The sequence below is a fragment of the Lagopus muta genome, chromosome 17 (assembly GCF_023343835.1).
Source record: "Lagopus muta isolate bLagMut1 chromosome 17, bLagMut1 primary, whole genome shotgun sequence".
NCBI classification, from domain to species: Eukaryota; Metazoa; Chordata; class Aves; order Galliformes; family Phasianidae; genus Lagopus; species Lagopus muta.
This window is the reverse complement of record NC_064449.1, coordinates 12,443,455-12,465,448: the sequence shown is the minus strand read 5'-3', so window position 1 is coordinate 12,465,448 and position 21,994 is coordinate 12,443,455. Positions and strand designations below refer to the sequence as shown.

The 21,994-nt window shown below is 43.4% G+C and overlaps 1 long non-coding RNA gene across 2 annotated transcripts in view; it reads left to right on the top strand.

The window, feature by feature from the left end:
- LOC125701975 (uncharacterized) overlaps nt 1-14,937 on the top strand; it is a 57,202-nt gene extending 42,265 nt beyond the window's left edge. For both annotated transcript variants that reach the window (XR_007380409.1, XR_007380410.1), the window contains exons 4-6: nt 3,605-3,681; nt 11,862-12,017; nt 13,861-14,937. This is a non-coding gene — a long non-coding RNA (uncharacterized LOC125701975). The remainder of the gene's footprint in view (nt 1-3,604; nt 3,682-11,861; nt 12,018-13,860) is intronic.
- Nucleotides 14,938-21,994: the final 7,057 nt, after the last annotated feature.

Genomic DNA, 21,994 nt, shown 5'->3' with positions numbered 1-21,994 from the left:
TCCAGCTGCCCAGTACTGACTCTGTCTTCTTCCATATTGCAAGGCAGTGAAAAAATTAATGTGGTGCAATAATAGTGCTGTATCTGCTATGTTTCCTTGCAAACATTCCAGCTGCCTTGGCTTAATACCACTGCAGCATGATGTGTGCTGTGCACAGCTGGTCCCAGAGAGGATGAGTAAAGATAAACTGATACAGTGTGTTCAGCAGTGCATCAGATTGTCTCAACTTCCTGCATGGTGCCAAAGCTCCCCAAAATTGGCTCTTAGGTGCTTGGCCTCTCTGTCTTTAATCTGAGTGGTTCCAGAGCAGTGATTTTTCTCTCGTCCATGTGCTGTGAGCTGTAGCCTCTTGAAGGAAGGAGTGTGACAGGGACTGGACAACAGTGCCCAAAGAACAAATGTGGGAGGAGTGAAGGTGGGCAGCTGGCATCCAGGAGACTGGCAGGCAGGCTGCTGTTAGTTCCCTGAGCACTGGGATGGCCCCAGGGCACTGCAGGAAGACTGGGACTGAGAGGAACTGACTAAAAGAGGCCAAATGGAAGATAGGAGTGGATAGAAGAGATTCATGGCTTCATTAGAGCAGAGGAGTTGAGTGCTAATATTCTGATGGCATGATCAAGTAGCTGGCAAGGTTGGTTTGCAGCAAGGCCAAGCTGAATATTCTGCTGCAGAAATGATTCCTTGCTTTGCAGAGGAATTTCTGCCAAATCCTTTCTTTTTCTGGCTCCCAGGGCTGAGTGTCTTGCTCGAATCATGGGGCTTCCAACCAGTTTTCTGTCTACTGCACACTGAAGTGGTACTCACACTTCTAAAAAGAGCCTCTGCTCCCCCCCCCCCCCTCTCTCCTCCTCCTCTTTGCTTTGGTGAATTCCTGCCTCCTCGTTTTTAAGCATTGCGTATTCAACTTTCCATTCTAGATTCTCACCCTGCTCTGGTGCATACTGAACCCTGATCTAAGAAGTGAAGGAGAGGCAGTTATAGGAAATACTCAGTCTTCCCTGCTTTTATGAAACAGGTCTGACTCCTTTGAGTTGTTCTATGCCTCCATCACTGGCTTGTTTGTCCCAGAGATGCTTAAATGAACTCTTTGAAAGTTTGGATTTTTTTCTGTCCGATGGGAAACGTGTATCATTGAGGATTTGCCCCAGTTCCTGTTTGATCAACACTGGGCTGTGCCCTAAACTGCAGGTCGTGCGGCTTCGGCCGGGTGCATGCTGACCAGAGTGGGTGAGGGCCAGGGGGCAGCAGTGGCGCCATGGGGCTGGCATGAGCAGTTCCACTGAGGCAGCATCCCTAGGGCTGGGGGAAAGCCTGCGGGTGAGCAGGGGTGGGGGTGCCTATGGCGGGTGGCCGTCTGCCTTGTCTTGTCTGTCAGACCTGATTAGATGTGGCTGGCGGTCTGCGAAGGCCTCCACGCTGCGAGGGGTGGAGTCTGGCTGGAGGGGCAGAGCTGGGCCCTCCTTCCTTTATGTGCTGCTGAAAAGTAGCCTTTGTTGCAGGGTTTGCAGTCTTTGTCCATTCCTGGAAGCTGTGCCCCTTTCTCTGGGCTTCAGCTCCTGAATGAGGTGAGCAACCCTGGCTTTTCATGTCAGATCTTAGCTCTGTCTTGCATCTGCGCTTGGGTATCTCACTGACCCCTCAGGGGTCGAGAGAAGTATTTTTCCTGCTAGTTTAGAGTTCTTAATGTGAAAATGTATTTGGCGGGGATCCAGCAAGGTGTTAAGCTACTTTCAGTCCGGAGTTCCCCCCAGGTCCCTCCCCTGCTTCATACATAGCCTTTTGAAAGAGCTAGAAGAACAACTGGAGACAGAAACTCAAATAAAATTTACTGTTCCAGGGCTTTCTGCAAACATGTCCTTCTTGGCCCATGTGATCTGCAGTTAATGGTTTCCCATATGGGTTTCATTGTAGTATCAATTTCAAGCAGCATAATAGACTGGACATAAGCAACACTCAGTGGACTTTATGGACACTGAGCTCAGGTGTGGATCACTGTCCAGCCCCTACAGACTGCATCCCAAAATCTCCCTTCCTAAGAGACACAAGATGCATAGATCCTGCCAGCCAGCTTGGTGAGTGGGAAGGCAAAAGGTGGATGTTCCAGGAAGCAGCTTGCAGCCTAAAGATAACTGGGACCCAATGGTCTTGTGTTAAGAGCGGGATGGAGGTGGACTGGACATGCACCAGTGTCCAGGCGTAGTCCAGTGCACTGCTCCCACTGCTTCCCCCAGCAGTCCCCATACCACCCCTTGGTGTTACTCATCATCTACAGGTGAAGTGCCCTCACCTGCATGGAGCATAACCAAGCACTAGATCTTTAAGCTATTCCTCAGCTCCCTGCTGGCCATTCACTCTGTCACTAGGACAGCACCAGAAGTGCTGTTGCAGCCTCTGGAGAGCAGACAGGCTTGCCACCACCAGATCAGGCTGCCCAAGGCCCCATCCATCCTAGCCTTGGGCACCTCCAGGGGTGGGACGTCCACTTTTCTGGGCAGCCTGTGCAACAATTGACTTTGCTATATTTACTATATGTTTTCATAGTTTACATTAGACTAATTTTTCAGAGCATAGTATCTGGGGAACTGGTTATCTGTCTTTAGGCAACAGGTCTTTAATAGGACCTTATCCTCTCCTGTGGTGCCTTGAGGAACAATGACCCAGAGAATTCTTCTCTGCAGACTAAGGTTTGCATTGCCTTGGGCATGCACAAAGCTTTGGCGTTGCAGGAGTTAAATAGCTTGCACAGGGTGGAGGATTTTTCAGCCAAACCCAAACTGATTGCACCTGGTTTGTTCAACCTGTGTGTAAATGACACCATGGTCTTCCCACCCCCACCCCAGCAAATGCCACAGGGGCTGCCAAAGTCTACGTGCAGGCAGGGCTGTGTGAGCAGGTGTAGGGCCTGCAGCGGTAGGAGGCTCCTTGCTGGGCTGGGAGCAGCCGTGCCGGTCACACGTAGGCTGCAATCGCAGTAAGTCACTGAGGTGACAGTGAGTTGAAGTAAAAAGTCCCCACTGTTAACACCTCAGCCTCTTGTTGAACATACTTGTCAGTAACTCAGGGTGCAGTAGGCTCTGTTCCTTCTGAGGAGGACAACTGCAAATTTTGCTAAGTCTTGCTCAGGAAGTTTGCTTGGGCCATGTGGCTCTGCCTGTTGCCTTTGTGTAAAGCACAGGGCTGCACACTCCAGCCAGGCGGGGCTGCGGCCAGGCTAGCTCCTGCCCATGCTGGGCGAATTGCTCCTGGGACAGGCTGGGGCACTGCTCACTGAAGGCACTGCTCACTGAAGGCACTGCTCACGCTGCTCTGTCACCACTGCTTTCCCATCATGGGGAGATGATGGAAGATTTGCAACTGCAGAGCCGGGACTCAGAATTTACATGTACTGACTTAGAATCTTTGTGAATTCGGAGGAATTCTTACTGAATTCCTTATAGGAAATCCTTACAGGAAACTAGGCTGGAAGTGTGTAAAACTGCTTCACTTCATGTGGGTGCCTCTTGCAGCTCTGAAAATGATCACTATCATGCATTAGAGAGAGGATTAAATTATTCCCATCTTTCTCTCCTCCCACACTGACTCCAGGCACTCCTTCCTTTTCCAGGCCACGCACATGGACAATGAATGTCACCAGGCGATCCAGCTCTGGAGTAGCCCATGCGTTTTGACTTGTTGCTGGAGGTACTGCTTATTTCTTGCTTTGTGTTCACCATTAAGACCTAGCCTAAATCTGTGGTTGTAAACAATGCCACTCTGCTGATTTTAGTAAAGTTTTACCCAGCTCCAGTGCAAAGATACTGGCCCAGAGCTCCTGAAAGCTGACCTGCATTTGGTGGGGATTTTTTTTGGCTTTCTATAAAGGCTGTGAGGTGAGGCTGGGGAGATTCCATGTTGTGGCCCAGCTGGCGTGTGCAGCCACAAATAATAATTAATTGGCTCTTTAAGGAGTCTTGCAAACTTTTTTTTTTTGTCTGTCTGTCTTAAGCTCCTTTTAATTAACTTCAGTCATGTCCCAACGCATCATCTTGGCTGAATCATAAACCTCACTGTGCCAGTTTTTCGCATTCCTGAAATACACAGGCCGCTAGTGTTGCAAATGCAGCTCAAAGGCAGTGGCTCAGAGGAAGTTGGGCAGCTCTCCTGGAACTCAGAAATTTTCAGGAACTGTTGTGAAATAGAGAGGCTGAGCGGACCAGCCTTTCACTTCCACCTCCCTTGTTGCCCAGCTCCCAGCAGTGTTTTGTCTTGCACTTTACACACTGACTCAAGGAGCAGCAATTGTAGCAGGCACCTGTGCACAAGCAGCTTTGTCCCTTTAGAAAGCATCTTTATTCGGGTTACAGTGCTTGGGATGTGCAGCCTTTTTTTTCCTTCAAGAGTTTGTTTCTGTGTCACACTTCTTACTGCAAAGGGTCAACTTTCAAGATTGTAGGTCTTGTTAACAAGATACTCAGGCTTACTTAGTCACCAAAATTTTTCATGTGGCAGCAGGACAAAGCTTTGTGCTTCTTTACTAGAAAGCTTCAAGTCTGGTCTGAGGATTGTAAGGATTGTTTCCATCTTTTCAGAAATCTGGGGCTTGAGACTGTCTCCTTACTGCTTTATAACCTGATCATTCTCTCACTATTGACTGGTAGAAATAATTCCCATGTTTTTATTGATGCTAAGTTGTATCAATGCCTGTTGTCCCTTGGTCTGTGTGTTGTGTTTTGAGCCAGAGAATTCTGCACTTGGTAAGCCCAACTCAATCTTAGCATCCGTTTAATAGTATGTTTAATTTACTGAAAAGAAGGCAAATCTTACTGTAACCTTTTGACATTTATTTAGAGAGTGCAGCTTTTATAATGAAATGGTCCAACCAGAACAAAATAGGTGTGTTATATTTGGTAGTTTAAAGCTGAAGCTCAGTGAACACAGGTGAGAAAGAAGGTGCGGCATTACAGTGGTGAGGCTTTTCATCCACTTAAATAACTTACCACTGAGTTCTTAATTCCTAACTGTTTCTAAAAGCACATTTGGAAGCACAGTCTAGCAGGAATAAACACATTTAAGAAAATAGTTGTGTCAGGGTTCTCAGTACTGAAGTCTAGAGGATTGCACTCCATCTTCTGCCTTAGATGAGTAGGAAACAGCACCATGACAGCAGGTTCAGGTGGTATGCCCCAGGCTGCAGGTGAGGACCCAGGAGTTGCCCAGAGAGCTCTTTCAGCAATACTTGTGTTTCCACAGCAGCTCAGGGATTGTTGCTGTTGCCACAGACAGAGGTGGCATCTTACACCTCTGTGGCACATTGGTGAGTTTTGAATAAATAGGAGGAAGATAAATATTATAGCTAATTAAAAAACAAACAGAGAAAAAAAAAAAAAAAAGTGCCTTAGCCTTTTGGGAAAAGGATAGGAAAATCAGGAAAGATGATTACAAACAAGCACCAGGTATGAGCATGGAAGCCATGCCTGGATTACTAGGGGCGTAATGGTCTAAAGATGTAGACCCATTGTATAAGGAGAAGAAGCAAGAGCAGCATTGGATGACAAGAGAGTAAACCAAAAACACTAATGAAGAATGCCACATAATTCACATGAAGATCAAGCTAATTCGTGCTGCATCTGGTATGTGATACTTCGCTGTGTTTACAGACTCTGACCTAGCAGTAGCAGCAGTCAGTAATATGATGGCGAAGTTGTTTACGTTGGGGAAAAAATTTTATAAAGTCAGTAGCAGAATATCTTGACAATAAAAAACAGAGAACTTCATGAGCTATTACGGGGCACACTCAATTCTATTGCCTGTTCAGGATTCAAATGTCTGACGGGATGCAAAGGATTTTGGTCTTCCCAGTTCCAACCATCAGGAAAGACCAGGTATGCTGCAATGGGTAAGTTAAGGAATATGTTTCCTGAGAAGTACTTTAGTTCTAACTCTGTGGCTTTGAGGAATGTGTTAATAACAACTTCCCAATTGATTGTCCTAGGAAGAATACTGCATTTATCTGAGCAGCACCAGATGCAAGGCAGTGCATACTCCAGAGAGCTGTAACTAATGTGTGGGTTGGACTCCCAAAGAGGTGCATGTAAAATGCTGGCGTATCAGAAGTGCAGGACTGTCTTAACAGTGATTGATTAAAAAAAAAAAAAAAAAAAAAAAAAACTTATGGATGGTTATGGTGTTTTTCCAGAAATTATTCCACTCCAGAATAGTAAACACTGGTTTCTAAAGCTCTTTTCTGGGCGCCTGTCCTGGAAGAAATGCTGCAACAGCAGAACTATAATGTGTTTTCAGAGAGGGCTAGGCTTGGCCGTGAACCATTGAAAACCTGTTCAATTCACTGAGTGAGGTGCAAGAAGAAAAAAGGAAAACTGAGTCACTTGTTGTTAGAAATGGTGAAAAAAGCTATCAGGGCATGCTCAATGGATCCATTTGTAGGCATCATGGTTTTTCTATGAGTAGGTCAAGGCTTCAGGAAATCTCTGAGGAGTACACTTAAATTGTCATGATGACGATATATTATTTTCAGCTGTGGATTTCTTTCAGCAGCCCTCCTTTGCCTAGGCAAACTATAATTTTTCAAGTGCTGATAGTAAGGCTGTTTGTCCTAAGTATCTGCTGTTAGGATTCATATATGTGTTTATGAATAGAAATGTAGTTTTGTAGCAGCTTTAATACTACCTATCCCTCCTTTATTGAAGTCAGTGCATTTGGTTAATACAGCTCTCTTTCACAACTGGTGAAGATGTGATCCCATGCCTCACACTGATGCAGAATGAGAAAAGGGATTACATAACCTGAACAGTAAAGCAGTGAGAAAAACAGAAAATGGCTCAGATAGCATTAGTTAAAAACTGTGGCCTGCAGATGAGCCAGTAGTTGTCTTCAGAGGTCTGACCAGGCAGCTACAGGCTTGCTGACCTCTTCCAGCTAGTCAAATAAATATATAAAATATTTGACTTCTCTCTATTCCCAATAACTTTAGGTCCCATTGGAATTTTTCAGCACTGTGTGTCGATGTGACAGAACACAAAAGACTGAGGAGCTCTGCTTCCCAGTGTTATTTTGTGTGCTTCAATCGTAAAAGGGTGGTTCTCAGCTTTCTGCATGGATATGTACCAGGCATTTTCAGCCTACGTTTCCAGTTCCAATGGACTTCAAAAGAGAAAACAGCTCCCATTAATGTTTTGCATGATAACAAGTTAGGCAAGCATCATTTTTGGATACAGTTTGTGGAAGACTACTTAACTGCCAGTGCCAAGTGGGCGTCATAGTTGAGACTATCAAATGATGTCTGCTGTGTTAAATGCTTTGTTGGATTTCCTGCTTGGAACGTGATGCATGTGCCAGACAAGCAGTATTTTCTGTTTTGGCATTACAGCAATCTTGGCACACAGTGCAAGCTGTTTACTTTAAAAGCTTTATTTTAAATATAGTTTTGGAACGCAGAACACACTTAAAATGTCTGCAGTTGAACAGCAATGAAGAGGACAGCAAAGCATCCTTTTTTTTTTTTCCACTCTTGTGTCCCTTAGAAATACTTCAGTATGCTTTGTTTATGGGAGCTGCTTCTGATTTGTGTGTAATTTTTCATGCATTGTCTCTTGCTGGGTTGGACAGACAGTAGGGAACATGTAACTGGAGGATAGCTAAAACTGAGAGCATAGAAGAACGTAATGGACAGCAAAATTTAAATTCCTCCTGGTATTGTTTAATTTTCTTGTGATACACCACTAGTGGAAGGACAACATGCTCCATTTTGCTGAGCAGTCAACAGAAATAGTCTGTGCCAGAATATGGAAGGGTACTCTTCCTAGAAGGACACTGCAGAGCCAGTAGACATGCTCACATGCAGTGCCATTGTTTTTCACCTAGCAAAAAGGTTCTTCAGAATGGCAAGCATAATGCCAGAATACAAAACACTTAATTTATCAAAGCCATAAGTAAGAAACGCTGTGTTTTTAGTTTTAGAAGTAACTTTTGTACGCTTATGACTTTTTCCACATTAAACATCATTTATGGCTTGGAAATTATTGAGGCAAAAGAGGCATGTGGTTTCTGCTCCTGAATATCAGCAGCAGTTTTGCTAGATTGAGTCTATGTTGACTTTTTTTCGCTTTTCATTTATCTCTTGGGTAGACCTTCATGGAGCAAGCTGCCTCAAGGAGAACCCACAGCCTTCTTTCTAAAGAGAAGACTACGTGCTCTGCTTAATGTGAAGAAGATGGCATCGATAGAGGGAATTAGATTTTGGAAGCCAGACCTGTGCAAAGCAGACTTGTGAAAAAGCGTGTTTTCTGAGATGTTCCTTCATCAGAGCAGTTGCTGGAATAAGTTGAGAAGTAGGAATTTCACACCTGTTCTTTGAGACACCAGTTGATAGGTTTTTCCATATGCAATGTGAGAAGTTATGGAGTAGCTGTTGAATTTTCAGTTAATCCTATTCCTGCAAATAAATGGTAAACGGTTGATGCAAGATCCTGGTTTATGACCTAGGAACTCCATTTTACAATTTCTACTGAGACTTCAAGGGCCTTGTTTTGCAGGCCCTTCTATGCATGAGTGCAATGCTTGAAGTGTGTGGAATTACACATTCTCTGTGTGTATCAAAGCAGAGGAAACTGTATGGATTGGGTATGATTTTGTCCCTTTAGCACTTTATATTCTAGCTTTAATTCTTTAGCCAGCCAGGCAGGACAGATTTAGAAATGAATGCCAACATTTTTGCTTTTCTGTATTCAGTGTTCTGTACTGGAAGAGCAATGCTCCTTCCCCTGTCCAAGCACTATGCAGGGGCCCAGGTCTGCTCAGTGCTGCATCCCATTACTCCATAGAGTTACTCATGACAAATACATGCTGCTTTTTTGGGAATAGTGATGGTGCAGCTATATTTTTACCTTTGTTGCCTTTTTAATGTTTGATTTAATTATTCCATTACCAGTTGTGTTTAGCCATTTGTCTGTGCTGGGTGACAACAGTGCAAAATTTTAAGGAGAGAAAAATGACTTTGGTTTTGTTTGCTCACTTGGCTAGATATGCCTACTTTGTATCCTAGCTGCTTCTGCAAGTCTAATATGCCTCTGTTTTCAGAACCAGGCTCTCTTTCCTGGAACCCTGTCCCAGGGCTCAGAGCAATTATCTCTGGCCTCCCACAGCAGAGTGGCCTGTAGGAGCAGCTTGTCACTCCCTTTGTCACCAAGTCAGGACTGTGAGCTTACACTTGGTTATGCAAGCCCTCCTAGCTCAATGCAGAGTGTAATATGTGACAGTTTAATAATGGGAAGATATGATGAAAGCAAAGAAATAGACACGGATGGGAAGAGATATCTGAGGGCTGCCAGGGCAGCTGTTCGAGATCTCTGAATCAGATGGAGAGGGAACTCCACCACCCTCAGTTTCCCAACTCTCAAACAAGCCATCTCCCATGTGCAAAGCAAAATGAGCTCCACCCCAGCCCTACCATGTTAGCCGAGCTCTGATTAATATGTGGCAATTCCAAAGGTAGTCCTGTCAGTCTTGCTGACATTCCTATTGGTAATATGAACCACAAAAGTGTTCCCCTGTTCTTCTGGTTAATATCAAAAGAATTCTGCTTGATTAGATCATCACTGAAGGAAATGTAGGAAAAGCATAAATATTGCAGGGAAAATGCAGACTTTAGACAAGAGGCAAAATTGCAAGTTTCCATGGTTTGTAAAATTTTTCACCTGATAGGAGAAATAAGGCCTGTGATTGCTATTCTCCAGCAACCCTCACAAGAACATGCTTATCTCAGCCTTCCGTCTTTGTAGCTCACTCATCGTGTTGGAGTGAGCAGCTCTAAGCTAATCAAGTGCATGCATCTTTGAAGCATTAGAGACTTTGAATGGAGGACCCAAAGGCAGAGACCCATGTAATTGTTTCCTTGATAAGTCTGACAAAGTAAAATTAGTGCAGTTTCAGATCTTGGCACATCTGTGGGGCACTGAGAGTGGAGGGAAAAGCAGTTTCTTTAAATCAACCCTTCCATGTATTCCTGTGCCATTCTCTGCTGAGGCAGAAAGCCTGGTGTTTGCCTTAAGGTATGAGAAGAGGATCTGGGAAGTTTAGATGAGAAGACCAGAAAGAGCCTGAAGCTCTTAAACAAGAATGAGGGAGAAATGTGATAGCATCTTGAAGTAGTAAAGGGCTTGAGGGGCAATACAAGTAATACAAGGATGATGGGTATAATTTATTCTCCATGTCCAGGGCATAAGGGACAAAATGTCAAGATTTTTAACTACAGTATGACTTAGGACTAAGGCTAATGAAGCCCTGGAACAAAGTGCAACAGTGACTATGGGGTGTATAAAGGCAATCTTTAAAACAGCATGTAAAAATTTCAGTCTAAGATTATAGACTGAGCTGACCTGCCTTGGAGCAAGGAGAAGGTACCTTTCTGTCCACAGTTTCTGTGCATCCCTGCACCAGTGGGAGTTAATATGACACTGAAATTTCTGCTCTGAGATAAGGTTTACTAGCTTGTGGTAGTAATGATGATGGGAGAACAGTTGGACTAGATGATCTTGTAGGTCCTTTCCAACCATGTAATTCTATGATTCTGTGATTCTATAAAAGCTAGCCTGTAGCAAGAAGCTGCCCTTGTTTTCCCTTGCTTAGATTCTAACTTAAAGGGGAAGACAAGAGACAACAGAGATGTATTTTATTCTATGGTTTTCTTGTCTCTAAACCTTCTCAGAGCATGCGATGCAACATCTTCTGTATGGCTATTCACACCTGAAGTTTGACATCAACTTCAAAGTTAGTTCTGGGTCCAGCTTCCCTCTTCGCAGAGAATGCTTTGTACCAGGATTGGCCTTTATGCGTTATGCATTATGGTAAATGCTGTTCATTCTTCTCAGTCAATAGCCTTTCTAGAAGATCTGTGCACAGAGTAGTCTAAAGCCTAGCATGATATAGGCTGGTTAGCAGTAGGGATCAGTGTATTAGCTAAGAACCAATATATTAGTTTAGCAAAAAGAATCAGTGAGCGTGAATTCTAAAACTTTCCATTTCAACTTGCTTGGTGTGTGAACAACCTTGTCTTCTCATATCACTTGTTGCCAGTATCAGTGTGTGTGAAGGTATCAAGTTATACAATAAAACATCTTCTTAACATGGAACACTTCTTGAGGAGAGGGAGTGATACTGATCTTGTGGGAGGAGTGTAAGGGAAGTGACAAAAATAATGAAAGATCTTAATCCAGAGCAATTTGGGCACCAGTTCCTGTACAAGAAACATCTCTAAATCAGTGAAGGACTTTCAGCCCTGGTCTGACACATCCACAGGGAATTTCCCGTCAGATATACCTTATTTCTCTCCTGTTTGTGGCCCTGTGCCCCATCTTAGACCACAGATAACTCTTCTAGGCACGCTCTGGGTGAGGACAGTGGAGTGGATAGTACTGTTAAAGCAAGCAGTTGAGGAGATGAAGCTGCTTGCTTTGAAATGTCTTCTCCAGAGCCTCCCTGGCTTCAAAATGGTGTTGGGAATTCATTGGCAGTTGAGCAAGGATTTTCAGGCTTTTACTGAGTTCTAAATGTGGAAACTGAAATCCCTGAGAAGTGTCCAAATCCCTGTGTGGCTCCAGGTTATAGTGTGTTTTCAGACTCTCATTTCTCTCTTCAGTGGAAGGCACTGGCTTCAGCAGTCTTCTGCCTTTTCAGCCTGCCCTTTAGAAGAGGGCTTCTCAAGTGTTAGTTAATATCAGCCTATCCTGAGTAGTTGAAACTCTGTAACATGCTGACAGACCCATCTCTCCAGTCCCGGCATTTTGTTGTATTCTAGCCCACAACCGTTCCCTTTCTGAGAAACCTAACCGCTTTGTCTCCTGATTTTCTCCCTCTCAACTCTCTAGACACATCTGCTGCCATGAGATGCCTCAGCCAAGGATTTTGAGCCAAGATATGAGGGAAATGGTTTAACCAGATGTGTGCCCATGTCTGCAAAACAGAATTTTAAGATGCTGAAATTTAAAAGCTTGCCATCATCTCTCCTGCCTCCCAGCAGCAAGGTAAATAATGGGTGGGACAGCAGCATATCCATTAAAACACCTTTTTTCAAGGGAGAGGATAGGAGGTTATAATCTGACTGTAAAAATTTGCTCCAGGCTGAAAACTTGGCAAACAAAAGCTTAGCTTAGAAGTGATTAAAAAGGAAACAATGAAAAAAAGAATAAAATAAACCAGGGCAGTCATTTTGAGTGGAGATGAGGGTCTAGAGCTTAGAGATCATTCTTCAGTGGGGGAGGAGAAGGAATGGCTCAAGTTGTATTTGGCTCTAAGCCATACTATAATTAAGTGTTATAACTAAGAGCTAAAGAGAACATACTGCAGCATCTGAATACATGTGCAATCCCTGGCTTCTCCCTTCACCCATTTATCAGAGGAAAGCTGAGCCCTCCCATATTCTTAAAAGCACAGGGGATGCAGATATGGTGGCAGTAGCTGAATTCTTCCTACTGTTACTTTCTGAGTGTGGATTTCCCTGTATCTTAAATTGTAAAAGTAAATAAATAAGCTGAGATTCAGCTTTCTTAGAGAAGAGGTGAATGTTACTTTCAGCACTGTGGAGCTTCTCAGACCTCTCTCACTCACTGCTGTGAGTCACACCTGATGCTCAGGATCCATTCCTTGCTTCTGCTTTTAGCATCACATAGAGCCACTCCTGAACAAAAGGATGATCCCTTGAAGCCTCTTAATGTGGGCTGACTTTTGCACAATTCCAGTTACAATTCCGGAGCTGAAGAAGGAAAGCTGGCTGGATGCATAGGAGCAGAAACCATGAGCGCAGAATGAGCCTCTAGAGGGAAAACTTTTCCAAAGTATTATCTAATGTGCACACCACATATGCTTGGCAGCATGGTTTGCACAGACCTTGGGAAATGAACATAAGGCCCAGCCAGTAACCAGTTGTCTGTCTTCATCTCAGGACCACTGGGCCTCTCCAGTCAGTGTGCCTACACGTAATTACGTTGTTGGCTCCCCTTGTAGTAGTGTCATTGTGTATAAAAGCTTCATACTTAAGAGATTTTCTAAACTTGATTGGATAAAGCCTAGAGCAGCCTGATACAAGTTTGCTAACTCTCCTTACTGCTATGCATACTTATAGAACAGCTATCCCCTCAGCTACCTTTTGGAATGCTTTGGCTGTAGCAGGCATCAAGGCACAAAAAACTGAATGAATGACCAAAGGTGTATAGATATAAAAGACCCTTCCTGAAATTTTTTTAACCAACCCATGTTTCATAAATGTTTAGTCCCTTATCAGCATAAGGGCAGTCCTAATTTAGATGGAATGTTGCCTGTCTGTTCCCAAACAGGCCTCCTTCATAGGGCAGCACAGCTTGAACTTTTTTGGCTTTTGTCACAGGCTTCATCACTTACTTGTACATGCGTTCATGTGTTTGCAGATCTTTTGCTTAAATACCCAAGTGCTGTCTGAAGAACTTAATGCTCTCCAACGGCAGATACTGCCAGGCTTTGCTTTTTAAACAAGAAATGCACTTTAGTTCTGTCCTTTCTCAATCCTTAAATGAGGCTGGTGGAAAAAGCCAATAAAGGAACATATAGGACTAGGTCTATTGGTTAAGAAGGCTTGGAGAAGTTTTGCCTTTTGCTACTACCTAGCCAGGTAACATTACAGTATTAAGAGATCTCTTATCTGTGCTGGTGTACTGCATAACTTGAGATCAGGCTGTCAAAACACTGTCTTTCTGAATGTCTCAGTAGGATCAACTCTACTGAGGAGTGGTGGAAGGGACTTGTTAAAGATCTTGTTAAAGAGCAAGAAGTAGCCTGGCTTTGTAGTCTGCTCTTGTATTTCAGTACTGACATTGTCTGTATTTTCCTTTTCAGGGAAGACTGAAATCACTGAGAATGGAATCCAGTTCATCTTCTGGCTCTCCAAATACAGCAACAACATTTATGGTCTGATCTTCAACAGCTTCTTTTGAGCACTAGAATTTCCAGGTGCATGTTTTCAGAGCACAAGCAACCTCTTGTCTGTCATCTCTTGTTTAAACCAAAAAAACTGAAAAGTCAACTGTGAAAATATGGAAAAGAAAAGAAAAAAAAAAAAAAAAGGCCTTTGACATTGGAACAAAGCTTCTTTAACTTGCCTAATACAAAACAAAGTGGAATTGTAACAATGAATTGAGGAGATGTGGATGGTAAAAACAAGGTACTGGCATTGGAGGTAAGGTAAAACCAGATCCCAGCGGAAAGCAGTTGGGGGAAGAAGTTTAACAAGTTTGCTTTATGTGCCACTGTGTCATGCCTCCTTTTGTTGCTCAAGAATGTTGCCCCACTGGTTCTTAGGGTGTAAAAGGGCCACGCTACTGAGAGGATGTGCCCCACAGACCACCATATGTGAGCCACTGTTGGGCTGATTCTGACAGAACGAGTGATCCTTCTGAAAGCTGTTGTTTTACTTTTATTGCAGTTGTACTTCAGATCAGGTACTGATCAGGGCTTTTGGTCAGAAGTCTTCTGTAGTAAAGTATTTTGCAGAACAGTACTGTGCAGTGCAAAAGCATAATAGGGGGTAGGTAGGCACTTGAACTCAATAAAGAGAAATTAAAACGCCTCTCTAGAAAGTGTTCACAGTAGTCAGGAGGTTTGGAAAATACCTTTAAAGGAGTTTAGGAGAACAAGCGAAATGATCTCTAAAACAGTGGAGTTCCCTCTCACCTTTGCTGCTTCCAAAGGAATGAAACAGGACAAGAGCACTCATAAACTGTTGTGCGTATGCACACAAAGCACAGGAGGAGCTTGACAGACCTTGTCAGGAAGGAGTGAGTGCACAAGGAGTGTGTGACAAATTCTAGCACATATATATATCTCTCACCAGTGTGATCCGTGCCTTGAAGCCAGCCAGGTCAGAGTTTGCACCATGAACTGACATTTCTCCTTTCTTCGTACACATCCTAACCTGCTGTTGCACAATCTGGTGTGAATGGCACACTCTGCTCAGAAGAGATCCAAGACTGGAAAAGCAGGCTGCATCTTTCTGTCTGTTGGGCAGGACTGGAACTTACTGCTAGAGGCATCTGAGTCTGCTGCTTTTTCTTCCCTTCCCCTAGTTCCCACCCAGGCCCCACTACTGAAACAAAGACTCCCACAAAAGCAAAGAAATAGCTCTAGCAGAAAATTCCCTAGTTGCTTCCCATGTGTCAACTACTGCTGCTGCAGTCTGTGGCTTGTGTGATGACAGCACTGATTCAATTAACTGATTTTTGAATCCTTCCTTTCATAGCCCTTGTGTAGACAGGCAAACTAGTTAGAATGGCCAGAACAGATCAAGTGTAAATTTTATGAAGAAAAGGAGATAGAATGCTGCTTCCCTTCTCCTTTTCTATATGTTGCCTCTGCCTATTTGCAGTCTGGCAGTTTGGAGAGAGTGCCCAGCTGTTTTGTCTTAGAAGTGGTTGTTAACTCCTTCCAGAAAGAAAGTGATCAGCCGTCTGCACTATTTGTCCTACTCTTGTTGACCTCAAATCCTCTTCCACAGCAAATCTTTGTGAACTCCAAGGCTGTACTTCGTAACTTCGCCTTCAACCCATTCGAGCCTAAAGACGTGCAAGACCTGATACTTTACAGGCCTTTACAGTGAAGGACTACACTTCACATGTAAAGTCAAAGTATAATTTTACAGTATGATTCCCATAACAGTTATAACTCTGACCTTTTTGTACACACATTTTTAGTTAATATAGCTGGTGTTAACTTTAATGCTTTTCCTTTAATCCTTCCCTTGATGCTGGAACAGCTGTTCAGAGAGAGGTTATGGATGCCCCATCCCTGGGGTGTTCAAGGACAGGTTGGATGGGGCCCTGGGCAGCCTGGTCTGGTATTAAATAGGGAGGTTGGTGGCCCTGCATGTGGCAGCAGTTGGATATTCATGATTCTTGAGGTACCTTTCATCCCTGGCCATTCTGTGATTCTGTAATTCTTCAGGAAGCTAGCTAATTTCCAGGTTAATATGAGCTGGCTGTTTTCCAGTGTTTTGGGGAGACAGCCAAGGTGAGCAATACCAAGATGTTTCTGGCTGCTGGTGTTCCTAAGTGGAGCGCATCTGGATCTGTGCTTCATCCTGGGCCTCCTCCCATTGTCTGTCACCCCCACCATCCTCTGCCTACACTGTTGGCTAAGTGTCTGTAATGGCAGGGCTTCAAATTACCAAGCTGCAGCCACATGTCATGTTATCATCAACCAAGATGCTAATGGGGCCAAACCTAGTCAGGCAGGGCTGGTGTTATGAGAAAATAAAGCCACCTTGGTCTAGGAGTTGTGAATGAGTAATGTAGCAAAAAAAGTGATACCATCACCCATATACCCACTCACTATTAATGAAATGTGGGTCTAGATAGGAGAAAACTGTGGCAGGCAGGCGGAAGAGGAAAAGGGAGGAGGGAGTTCAATTACCATGACGCAGAGGAAGTAAACCCTGCGTTCATGCTTGTGGCAGTAGCCTGTCTGTGTGCTCACCTGAGCCTTGGCAAAGCTCCCCTTTGTTCTGTGCTGGCTTTCAGAATAGTCATCCCATAGCCACTTTGTGACCTGTTCCATCCAGACAGCCTGCCCGTGATTGCTTCATGAAGCAAGGCCCAGGAATCACAAACAGGGCATGCTTGCTGAGCAGAGATGGAAAATGTCTGTGCTGGAAAAAAGGAGGGGTTTTCTGGCTGAGCAGTGGAAAATACAGATCAAGGCCTGGTTGTGTAATCTTCTGTGGCTGGCCTTTGGCTGATGTTGTGGCACAGGGACCGGCTGGAGTTAGCAGGAGACTTGTGCCAGGCAATGGAATAGCAAGTGCCTCTCATGACTGGGAGGCTGGAAACCCAGAGCTTAGTCCCAAGTGTTTCAGGGTCGACTGGGAGGAGACAAGTGCCATCTGATAATGCTGTCCTCTCCACTCTGCTGCAGTCAAGCTTGTCCAGCTGGGCCCAGATGGTGGTTGAGTGGCCAGGATGGTTACAGTAAAAGGACACAGATTGTAGGGCTACAGCAAGACAACGCTGCCCATGTAGGAGCTCAATTTCTGCCTAGTGCTCATAAAGTGCTCACTGTGTAGCTGCAGTGAGGGATGTGGTTGGATAGTCCAGCCAGGTTCCTGCATATGAATCCTCCATACCCATACTGGGGTGTGAGTGCATACCAAACAAGACAGTGCACACATGTTGTGCAGGGAAGTTCAGCAAACACTAAGCTAGCAACTGCTTTGCCATCACCATCCTCTGAAGTCAAGTCAAGGCAATACCATGTGTTCACTAGCCTTAACTGCTTGTTGCTTTGAGTCAGGCTCCTGAAAGAGTTCTTGATTTGTATTAAATTCAAGATCTCAAACCAAAAGTAAATGAGCCTATAGCTTTAATGTGATATCTGGGTCTGAAGCTAGGAGAAAGGGGGGTGGGACTCTACTGATTTATTTATTTTTAATTGTTTAAACCTAATTGTGTACAAGAAGGAGAGGATGGACAAGAACAGAGAGGGAGATTTAGGCCCTTTAGCCAGATTATCAAAGATCTTGCTACTACCTACCGAGAGAGGCCTGCGACATCTCTCTTTTCCCAGTGCTCCTCTCTGTAACTAAGGAAAAAACTAAGGGAAGAGGTAAAATGGTGAGAAGGCAAAAAGCTGGCAGAACCATTAATCATGTCCTGGGCTGATACCTACCAGCTACACTGGCCTTTCTTCTTAGCACCTGGGATAGGAAAAGACAGTATGATGAATATTTTTCACCGTCTAGTACTGCAGCCATGGATTCACCATAATCGGCAGAGCACTGGTTCAGGTTATGGAGTCCACTTCTACGGAGATACATGTCTGTGTGACCTATTGTGGGGAACCTGCTTTAGCAGGGATGTTGGACTCGATGATCTCTTGAAGTCCCTTCCAAATCCCTGCAATTCTGTGATTTTGTAATTGTAGGGAGATCGTGTTTTTTTTAGAACTGGCTCAGCGTACAGAGCTGAAACATGGGGATTCAGATCTTGCTCTACAGCACTTTTCAATTGTGCTCAACAGTAAGCACAGATTTGGAGGAAAAAAGCCACCAACAACAAAAACATCACTGCTACAAGGGCCAGTGAAGGGAAAGGATGAAAATAGGATATGGTGACCTGCAGAAGGGAAGAAACTGCAGAACTGAGGCAAGAGCAGTGCCCAGAGTAGTGCAAAGGGAAGCAGCTTTATCCCAGATAGCAAACTTTGGAATATTTCTGGCCCTCTGTGCCAAGTTTTTGAATCAAGGAACTTCAAGGTGTTAGGTAGGATGGGTGGCAGCCTCAGATGTTACGCAGTCTTAAGGAAACCAACACCAGGAAGTAGTACCATGACCAGAATCACACTGTTACCTGCTGACAACATGCAGACATGGATGAAAACAGCACTGAGTTTGCAGTTTCCAAATGAATGCAACCACTGCATTTTATGAGTTTCAGGCATTTTTCTTCCTGCCATAAAGGATCGTAGTCCTGAGTAAGGGATTGAAGACACCACATGGAAGGAGTGGGGGACCTATCAGCTCTGCTGACAGCAGCCAATCTCTCCAGTGGGAATCCCTTCACTTGGATTCTTAGCGTGCAGCGTATAGAAGTCTGCTGGAGGTGGCCCTCACTGGCAAGAGTCTTGCCTTTGCTTAGATCCTTCTCTCATGCCCCTGTATGAAAAGGGTCTGAGAGTGTATCTAAGATATTTTGAGAACAATTCCTCTCTCAGAAGAGAATCAGAAAAATGACATGTTTAGATTTTTGTTCCTGTAACACTTTTAAAAAGTACTTTGTAGACAAAGAACAATGACTTTTGCAAGGACAAATGATTAATTTTAGCTATTACAGGTAAAATCAATTTGTTTAAACCTGGGCAACTTTGTAACAGATCCAGAAATACAAAGCCCAGGCAGATTCACAAAACTAATAGTTCGTAATAGCTTCAGCACTCTTAGAGCTGTTGAGACTTTGGCATTGCTTGCAGATAAAGCCCTAGTTCTTCAAAGTTTATTTTCACTACAAGACAGGATGAAGGCATATTTTAGAAATAATTTGCAAAGTGAGGTGTTAGTCTTTTGGCTTATGCTGACCTGAAATTGTTCTTTATTTTTAAAAAACATTCTTCTGTTTTAACTTCTTAATATGAAGTCAGTCATCACAGTTCTTATGAAACAAATATTCTTCACTTGTACATACTCAGCAGGGTCAGAACTGGATTTCAATATTGGTGAAACAAAATTTAATTTAACAAAAAATTGTAAGTTTTGTTTCCAAAATTCAATTTCCCATTTGAATTTTGATGAAATTAATTTCCCTTTGAAAAAAGCAAAAACAAGCCTATCATTCAAAGTTTTACCTGATGACTGTTTGCTCTTCAAGAGGGAGAAAGGCAGTGAGAGAAAGCAAGTGTGTGTTTGTAAGAAAATAAGTAAGTCCTACCAATAAATGGTGGCAATGAAAGCAGAGGAAAGAGACTATAAATTCCCAGGCATTCCAAGCATATCTGCTATCCTTTACATCCTGCTCTGGGCACATCATTTGTATATATGTCAGTGTTCCACCACAGAGTTTTGGATTGTTGTCACATGAGACAACTCATACTATGAGATGAAAAGGAGCTGACCACAGCAACGAAAGCAAAATAGAACATGCAATCTATTAAATATGCTGGAAACCACTCATGCCACAGAGAAATGGGGGCCAGGAAGCAAAAACTTCCAGAAGAAATTAAGCAGGAAAAAAAAAAAGAGAGAGAAAAAATGGTCATTGGTTGCTGGGAGAAGAGTACAGGCTGGTTACCACATCTGAGCTGTTGAAGAACAGCCGCTGGCTTTCTGTAGCTCTTCATCTGTTTTTTTGTTCACTTTAGTCCTTCTCTTTAACCTTGCTGGGTAAAACACATCTCCAAGGACAAATAAAAATGATTTTCTTACCAGTGCTGCTGACTTTGCAGCCTGTCAGAAAACTGACCAAACTTGAAATTCCCTCAGTCAGTCACTTTAAAATATAGTCAGCATTGTGTTTAAAAAAAAAGAAAAAAAAGAAAAAAAAAAAAAAAAGAACAAAATACATGAATCCAACAGCAGGATCTTGGTTCTTGCATTATGGTGCAGATACTTAGTTGTCTTCATTAAATATGTACTATATTGAAAGATCTTGAGATCCAGAAAGATAGCCTGGTAGATGCTGTTAAGAATCCAGACCAAAGAAATGTTAATAAATTTTGCTAGGCTCACACTTAACCTGTCCAAAGAAAAATGTTTGTTTCTTAATCAATTCTTTGAAAGGGTAGATAACAGCAGGACAAGGGGAAATGGTTTGAAGTTGAGGGAGGGAAGATTTAGGGTGGATGTCAGGGGGAAGTTCTTTACAGAGAGCTGGAACTGCTGCCCAGAGAGGTTGTGGATGCCCCGTCCCTGGAGGTGTTCAGGGCCAGGTTGGATGGGGCCCTGGGCAGCCTGATGTACTATTAAATGGGGAGGTTGGTGGCCCTGCGTGTGGCAAGGGAGTTGAAGCTTCATGATTCTTGAGATCCCTTCCAACCCTGGCCATTCTGTGATTAATATTTGAGAGGTTGAAATCTGCAGTGAGTGCTTTTGTCATTACTTACAATCATCTTCCCTGGAAGCACTTCCCTTTTTTTTTTACCATACCACATGTAAACAAAGAACTATAGTTTCTTTTGGGAAACTTTTCTGCTTCAGATGCTTCTCTGATCCTCAAAGATGTGCTGATGAGTTAGACTTACAGCCCAAAATAGGCTGAAGGGATCTGCAGATCTGTAGGTGCATCTACCATCTACTGTCCCTGACAAACATTGGTTTTAAACTTTGATTGAGAAGAATAAAGCAGGAGAAGCTATTCAAAAACAGCCTCAACTTACTGAGGATCATAAGAAAGGATAGTGAGATAATGGAGGTATTTCACCTTTGCCTGCGCGTTTACTGTATGCCAGCCTGTCTGGTTGTTCATCCTTTCTTACATTCTAACGAGCACAGATTTTGGCTTGTGAGCAGTAGGTGCCTGAAATGAAAAGCTGTGTGTGGCTATTTAGACTTAGTCTGTTTGTGGGAAGGGTTGTGCTTTGTGATATAGCTCATTCAAATCCCTGAGCAAGAATAAATGAGGGAGGAGAAAACATAGATACAATCAGATAAAGCAAAAAAATGTAATTTTTCAATCAAGCTTTTAATGAAAAGATCATAAAATAACAGTTTCTCATCACTGTACATTAAGACTGCAAATTTCTGAATGCTGAGATCATATTATACTTTCTGTATCTTTTTATATGACACTTGAGTTGAAGCCACAACTACACGTGGCTCTGACCTGAATTCAAGCTCTTGAAGGAAATGAACAGAACACTGCAGCAGGAGTGTCGGCCTTTCCCTTATCCTCCTTTCTTCTCCCCTTCTCCAGGAAACATCCAGGGCACCTAGACTGACTGATAGTTAAGGCTTAAAATTAAAATTTAAAAAAAAAAAAAAAGTGAGAGAGATGGTACATCCCTCTTTTAATTGCATTTAAAATACTAAAATAAAACAGGAGAAAATATCTAGCCAGCCTCATTAAGGTCCTGTCCTCATTAGGAAAGTTATCCTCAGGCTCGTGAAAGTTGGAACAGCTGTCCTAGGTGCTTCAATTGATAACTTGTGAAGGAGAAGTCTAAAAAACATCCCACCCTTCAGGAAAAGCAAGCACTACAAAGCATGGCCCCTAAGTGCTAGCAAATTTTGTTGCACGAAATATTGTTTTAAACCCTCCCTCCACATGGCATCCTGCAGGGTCTGTTCCATTCAATAAACACCGATCTGCTGATCCCTGTGTGTTCAACAGTAGGCTTCACAATGCACAGGAAAACTGGAGAAAGGGGAAAAGAAGAGGATGATTACAACAGGAGGAAAGATAAGCTTGCCTGTTCATCTCCTGCACTAAAATCAGGGCAATAAGGTACGATGGGACTTAAAACAGTTTAAAAAAAAAAACTCAGGAAAGGTACT